The sequence below is a fragment of the Octopus bimaculoides genome, chromosome 13, assembly GCF_001194135.2.
Source record: "Octopus bimaculoides isolate UCB-OBI-ISO-001 chromosome 13, ASM119413v2, whole genome shotgun sequence".
Lineage (NCBI taxonomy): Eukaryota > Metazoa > Mollusca > Cephalopoda > Octopoda > Octopodidae > Octopus > Octopus bimaculoides.
The window spans coordinates 62647789-62655859 of NC_068993.1; the positions used below are offsets into that span (position 1 = coordinate 62647789).

At 37.9% G+C, this 8071-nt stretch overlaps 1 protein-coding gene across 4 annotated transcripts in view; it reads right to left on the reverse strand.

Moving 5' to 3' along the window:
- LOC106884332 (glycine receptor subunit alpha-2) overlaps positions 1-8071 on the reverse strand; it is a 206315-nt gene that overhangs the window by 113499 nt on the left and 84745 nt on the right. The gene's annotated exons all lie outside the window — the stretch shown is intronic.

Below are 8071 nucleotides of genomic sequence, written 5' to 3' on the forward strand. Positions count from 1 at the left end.
TATATATATATATATATATATATATATATATATATATATACACACACATATATATATAATATGAATTCCAGTCGTCGACGACAATTGCTGGTTCTGTAACGTCTCGCTGGGTTACCTCAACAGATGATTTCGTTATAGTTGTCAAATGTTAGTGCTGTAGGTAAAAGCACTGCCTCCATGAAATCGAGACATTACCCGTGCAGATGTCGCAACGATCGTAATGTATTACAAGTGTATGTGTATATATGCGTGTTCCATCACCATCGGAACCAAAACCGTCGAAGCTACCAGATGAGAAAAGGAAAAGAAACCAAACGACAGGAGAGGAAGTCTCGTCAAAATCAACCCCATCCTCCACCAACATTACTATGCAGACGATGCCCTCCACTCTTCTATGCAAGAATTGATCTACAGAGTCTTCAACGCAATTACCAAAAAGGAAGCCTTCAGCAAAGAAGAAATTAAATTCTCGGATACGAGAGAAAACCGACGACGACGATCATATTATGGGACAATAAATTATGCAAAAACATAAAAGGGAAGCAATAAATAGTGTTGAGTTTTATCCTGTTGACCACCAGTTGAAATTTTGTCTAATCGTTACACCGAGTTTCACGCTTCCGATTTTCGCACGGCATATTTTGAAGAAAATACCACCAATATATATGGCGTCTTCCATAGAAACCCGTGAAAATCTTGAATAAAAATGGATACAGGAGTTGGGAAGTGATCATATTCCAGTGTTTGATATATAATCTGTTAAATGTATATGTTTCACACTTTATTGCCATTATGCACATCTTTTTTCTTTCATCATTTACTTGTTTCAGTCATTGGACTACGGCCATGCTGGAACAGTATTTATTCTTTTTTAAAGTCTTGTATTTATTCTGTGTCGGTCTCTTTCACCGAACTACTAATGTACGGAGACGTAAATAACCCAACACCGGTTTGTCAAGCAGTGGAAGATAAACACGACTACAAAGACAAACAAAAACACATGCAATGGAGTCTGGCGGCGCAGACGGAGAATGAGCGTTCAACTTTTGCCGAATGCGCCTTACACAAATGATTCGTTTGTAAGAGATCGAATCTGTGTGCCGCACATTAGCTCACCTGTTCCTCCACCAAATTGACGTTGCCTGAACAGGGACACAGGTGTACCACATGTCAAGGGTTGAAGTGATCGTAAAGCAAAACGTGAGATGAAGTGTTTTGCTTAAGAATACAACGAACCATCCAGTCTAGGAATTGAAACCACGATCTCACGATTGTGAGTTCAACACCCAAACCACTAGACAATACACTCTTACATACATGTGTGTGTGTGTGTGTGTGTGTGTGTGTGTGTGTGTGTGTGTGTGTGCATATATGGGTTTCCCCACAGTTTTCGTCAACTAAATTCACGTTCCAAAATCGCACACAAAGCATTGATCGACCCAGGACTATATTCAAAGACAATTACACAAAGCACCATGCAGTGGATCAGAACCCGAAATCACGTGGCTGCAAAGGGAGCCACGTGGTTTGAACCTTACTATAAACATATTATGTGATATGTAATAAATCTTCGTGAAAAAGTATAAACTTTTAAAAGTGTCAATTTGTAAAAAAATTCATTAAAAAAAATTAAAATTGATAAAATTAAGAAAATGTGTCATTATTCATAATCGTTCATTTACTTATTTACTTTTCTTCGTGTATTCAAACACACGCATTCCCACGCACAAGTACACATGTCCACATACCCACAAGCACACACAATACACCCACGGCAACATCCAAACTTCTGCACAAATATTAATACATTTCATTGCATGAGCAGATGCATGATACATAAAACCCGTTCGAATGAAAGACTGATAGAGAAATGCATATTAAAAGCATAAAAGGGTGATATAAGTTGCATTAAGGTGATGGAGCAACGAAAGTGGGCGTTATAGGCAATGGGGGAAGGATGAAAGGAAATAGATGACGAATCTTAAAAGGGTTACATGGGACATTTTGCAAGAATCTTTATGTGGCGAAAAAATATATGCAAACAAATAGGATAAAAATATGATTTAAAATTTTGTATCTATAAGTTCCTAAATATATATTATATATGTATATATATATATATATGTGTGTATATATATATATATATATATATATATATATATATATATATATATATATATATATTCACACAGTTGTAAAATATATAATTTTAAGATAAAGTAAAAGAAATTGTAACTTTTTAAAGGTTGAAAAGAAAATTAATTTTAAAATGATGCAGATAAAAAAAGTAAAATAGATTATGAATAAATGTAAAATGGAGTGAAAGGAACTGGCGTTAATAGAACATGGATCTGGTAAGCAAAAACAGTACGAAGTAAATTAATGTGCTGCTGCTTGAAATGCTACGCAGTGCAACCGAAATGGTAAGAATTCTTTAGAAAGAAGGTTCAAAAATTATCAAAGATAATAGTTCTCTTCAGTCAAAAACAAAAATGGCATATCGTATTTTTCAACACACATGTCAAATTTCTGAGACAAAAAATCACCGCCAAAAATTGTAGATTGACTTCGACATCACGATGGCTTTTGAGCCAAAGTGTGCCAAAATACCGTTTCCCTTGGTATAATAAGCTGTAACCTACTTTATTTTCGTGCATACAAGTCAAAGTAGTGTACCAATGTAGTGTACCATGTTCTAATGCCGTTACCTTTCCAAATCGTGCAGTATTTCATATAGAATTTTCCGCTTCTTCACTCAGTGAAAGTGGAGCTCTCCTCGCAACATCCAGAGATTCAACAAGAACAACTGCTTTAGAAAATTACTATTTGTAAATCTCACAACGAGAGATATTCAGCAATAGTATTTTGGAGTAAAGATTGTTTGCCAACATAACATGGCAGTCCTGGTTTAAGACGAATGTTGCTGTAATTTAGCCCCAGGAGACATCGTCTCTAGATGGCTATACGAGGTCTCCTGGGGATAAATTACAGCAACATTCGTCCTAAACCAGGACTGCCATGTTATGTTGGCAAATAATGTTTACTTCAAGAACTACTGCGTCATCAAGGCGGCGAGCCGGCAGAAACGTTAGCACGCCGGGCGAAATGCTTAGCGGTAGTTCGTCTGTTTTTACGCTCTGAGTTCAAATTCCGCCGAGGTCGACTTTGCCTTTCAACCTTTCGGGTCGATAAGTTGAGTACCAGTTGCGTACTGGGTCTATCTAATCAACTATCCCTCTCCACCAAAATTTCAGGCCTTGTGCCCGGGGTAGAAAAGAAAAGACTAACTCCGTCATCAGCAAAAGCCAGGTCTGTAATTCTAGTTTCACTAATGAGTGCCACGCGACTTCATTGAGCTTAGCTCTTTGTGTACTTATCGAACAGAAGTGGAGCTTTCGGCAGGGTCGGCTTGCAGCTTATGTCGACCTCTTCAAGTCATTTGACATGGTCAACAAGGATGTGCTTTGAAGGATTCTATTACTTCGTGGTGTACATCCTCAACTGATTTTCTGGCTAATAGTCTCTTACACTGGAACAATCAGTTCGGTTCAGAATGGGGGGCTCAACATTTGATTTTTACCCAGTTTGATATGGGATTCGTCAAGGATGGATCTTGGCTCCCGCTCTCTTCAATGCCTACATGGATTGGAATTTGATTAGGTTCCTGTCAAATATTTTGGTTTACCTGTAGCATGGAGGAGAACGTTATGAGTCTGGCTTAAGGAATTCTCTGGCTACATTGGCATTAGCAGGATTCAGAACAAAATTATACCATAGAACGGTCTGTTATGTCAACATAGCACTTACAAGCAATTGCTCTATTATGTCATTAGCTCTCCAATCGCTACACTTATCTTCTCCACACTCCATCCTACTCATTCTCCACTCTTAGATACAAACACACACACACACACACACACACACACACACACAAACACACACACACACTTCATACGTAACTTTTCAAATAATATATCTCTCCCTCTTATACACACATATAGATATCACACACAACCTTCCGCATATATAATTTTCTACTTTCATGCTCACAGCTACGTACACACACACGCGCGCGCGCGCGCGCAAACTCTCTTATAACTCATCCACCCAACGCGCTAGCCTCCGCTAGAATCCACTTACGCCTACTTTCATTTTGTCATTATTCGCCATGACGCTGCTTCCTTACACAAACGTAGGTTCTTTTCCTTCGTTTTGTTTGTTTGTTTGGTTTTTTTTCTTGTTTTTCCTACATACACTCCCCACGTATTCTCTTTTATCTCTCATAACAAACTGACCGAAACGTCGATATTTCTTCTTTTCCTTTAAATCTAACACGCCGAATTTTTAATTTTTTCTTTTTTTCACCTGTTGTTCTTGCTCGTCAGTAGCTTTCTGCAAAGCTGTATCACGCTAACGCCAATCAAACCCACATTACAGAGAGAGGGGGGAGGGGAGAGAAAGAAAGAGAGGGACAGGCAGAGAGAAAGAGAGAGAGGGGGAGAAAATAGAGGGAAGGAGGAAGAGAGAGAGAACTATACATTATATGCATATATATATACACACACACCTCTTTCTATATGTATGTGTGTGTGTGTCTTTAAATACATAATACATCTACAATATCATCAGAATTATCTAACGCTTAACTCACATATTTATTCGAGTGTGAAACACTGGGTAAGGTCTGGACTGAGATTCCACTATCTGTTTTCAAATAAATGTATTTCGGTAAGTCTCTGATGACAATGATGATGATGACGTTGATGATGAATATGATGATGAGGAGGAGGATGATGATGGTGATGATGATGATGATGATATTTTTAGGAAAATATTTTCCTAAAACTAGCCACAAGCAGCGTCCCAGTCCTACGACAAATACTAAATAACTGAACCAGCGAGAACAACAGCTACAACAATATCATTAACAATAAATAACATATGTGGACAACAACAACAACAACAACAACAACAACATCAACTGCAACAATGAACGTGATAAAAGCATGGCATCCGGAGCGACTGGAGTGAGCAAAACCAGCCACGGCAACAACTACAACAACAACAACATATATTACAAATACAACTACTTCTTCATAGAAACAACAACAACAACAACAACAACGGTAGCAACAGCAGCAAAATACAGGGTTATTAGTTTGTGATTACATTTACTTTATTTGCGGTTCCGTTGAAGAAAATCTAATAACTAAAGATGTCTTTCCAAGAAGTCTTCCAACAGAGACTGCTTCGGGCAGCGTCGTTCGATCACATTCCATACACAAATTAAATTCATACGGAATAAATAAACACTGCATCATTTTTCCACAGCCGTCGTCGCCAATACCACCACCACCACCACCACCATCGTCATCATCATCATCATCATTATCATTAACAACAGCAGCAACGACGCTGACGACAACATCATCTACAAGCAACATTTTCATCCCCCGTTGTCTTGGTTATCATCATAAAGTACCATCATAGCTGTTGTCGTGGACATCGCCCTCGGTGCACCCATCATCGTGTTCATCGATATCCTTATTTTGTTGCAATTGTTTTTTATTAATTTTTATGATATTTTAGTCCTGCATCTGAGACTTTTTTTTTGTTTTAGTTTTTCCTAGTTGAAGGTCCTTCTCTTTTCATATTTAATGGCAAATGGAATCATTTTGCGTCGCATTTTGTGTAATGCATTCTAAACACTATCATCTGTTTTCCCTGTCCCTTCTCAGACTTCACCAGTTGAAAATATTATAATTGTCACCCATTACTGGAACTGTTAGTCATGCCAGCTTATCCCGTACATTGTACTCTGATGTATCTAATGTGTCTATGAAATTGCTTTCAGGTTTTGATACAAGGTTGGCAATTACAAGAAAGCGGACCAAGTCCATTGCATCAACCCCAATGTTCAACTGGCACCTATTTTATCGACCCCGAAAGGATAAAAGGCAAAATCAACCTAACTAGAATTTGAATTCAGAGTGTATAGACGGACGAAATTCCGCCAAGCCTTTTCCCGCTGTGCAAACGATTCTGTCTGCTCGCTTCCTACTTTGCTCTTTCTATAATATTACCCCCGAATAATTCCGTTTGTCTCCATTGTACACCCTCAAGTGTATTAATTCCCAAACAATCGTATATAAATTCTTGGTCAAATTTTTATATCCCTGTTCAAGTTTGGAGTCTCTTTCTAACAAGAATTTCATATCGATTCCTCGAGGAAGCCAGTGAACTGTCTGTAACAGTATTTTCAATTTATTATAATTTGCAATGTACGAGATATCGTCGTCTCTGTACAAAAGATATTCTAGGGTGTCCGATTCCAGTCTAGTTTAGCCTGGCACTTAAGGAAGATTGACGCCAACAATGCACAAACAGAAATCGAGAAGCTGAATGCAATATTCATCTTCTAATAGCGAGAGAATTTGTTATTACGATTTTTTTCCTTTTGTTTGTTTTCGTAAAATATCATTTGTTCACAACGCATTTGAATGTACCAGTTTCTTATTGGCGCTCTAATTTTCATAGCATTGGCGGGAATAGATGGCGGGTTGGTGAGATAATACCGTGTAATTGGAGTTTAGTAATTGGGGGACAGTGGAAGGATAGCAAGCACGTGCATGTCCGTGTGTAGGTTTTTCTAATGTGTATCAGTGAAGAAAATAATCTGCGATGAGAAGCGAAAAAGAAAGAAAGCCTTTGGTACTCACTCGTTGATATCGATTTTAAATTTTGGCAAAAAACCAGCAATTTCAAGGTGGGCAAAACTGGTACATTTATCGATATCGAAAAGATGAAAGGCAAAGTCGACCTCGGCGGAATTTGAACTCAGAATATAAAGGCGGACGAACTGCCAGTGAGCAATTTTCCTGCGTTCTAATGGTTCTGCCAGCTCGCCGCCGTCCCCTTACCCTCACAGTCCAGTGGAACAGTGATTCGTTCATTAAACACCGGTAACCAATGAGACAATCGGTCACTTACAGAAGATTGGAATAGACTTTCAAATGCAATCTGGATTTATGTGAGGCTAGCCGAGAGTGGTGGGCGGTGGTGTAAAAGCCTCGCAAACCAACGGCACAAAAAAGGCCAGAAAGCTGAAAATCTTTAATGTTGTACAAATCTATCGTTTTATGACGATAATAAGCGAATAGGGGCAGAAAAAGTTGGCATGGTTTTGTGGTCGAGTAAATAAGAAAAAAGCATACAACAAAACTAAAATATGCAGGGGAAGGACGACGGTGAGATGATGTTTGCTCCTATCACAGAGTGGTTCCATATGACTTTGGTGATTAACTTAGAACAATACTATGCGGATCAATATACTATTAGGAAGTATGATCTCAGAAATGTTGGAGTCCTTTGTTCTGTACCAGATGGTAGCTTTCCACTTGTTTTACGTCGTCATGGTTGCCTTGAGGCATTTTCTCAACAGCATTACCTATCAGGTTCTATAATAAACCATGTATAGTCTGCTGCAGTGTTTCTACTTACTTAAATATTTGCTACATATAACATGATGCCATCAAATATATTATTCGTTGTGCTACCATTGTATCTTTATTCGAATACAGTCCTCTTTATCATGTCAGTTGGTTTAAGTACCATTGTCATTCTATTTTTTGTTGTTGCTTTTTTTTTTTAGTTATTTTTATTATTTTCATTATTTTAATTATAACAGTAATTATCGATGTTATTGGCGGTGATATTAGCTTTATTATAATTTTCAAGGCGATCATCAGCGTTCTAATTTGTTCCTCTCGTAATTTTTCCGAACATATCATTGGAAACCCAATCTTGTATTTCATATTTTACACACACACATACATACACACACACACAAACACATACACATATATAACACACACAAGCGTGAGCGCGCACATGCACACACACATTTTCCTTAACATTCAACCATTAGAGTGGGAGTATAGTTTACGAAGTATCTGACCTGTATTATTTATTTCTTTTGTTCATAATCGGAAATAAACATCCAAATATCCTGAGTTCAACCTACTCACACTTCCACAGAGAATATGTGCATGCGTATGTTCGTATGAATACA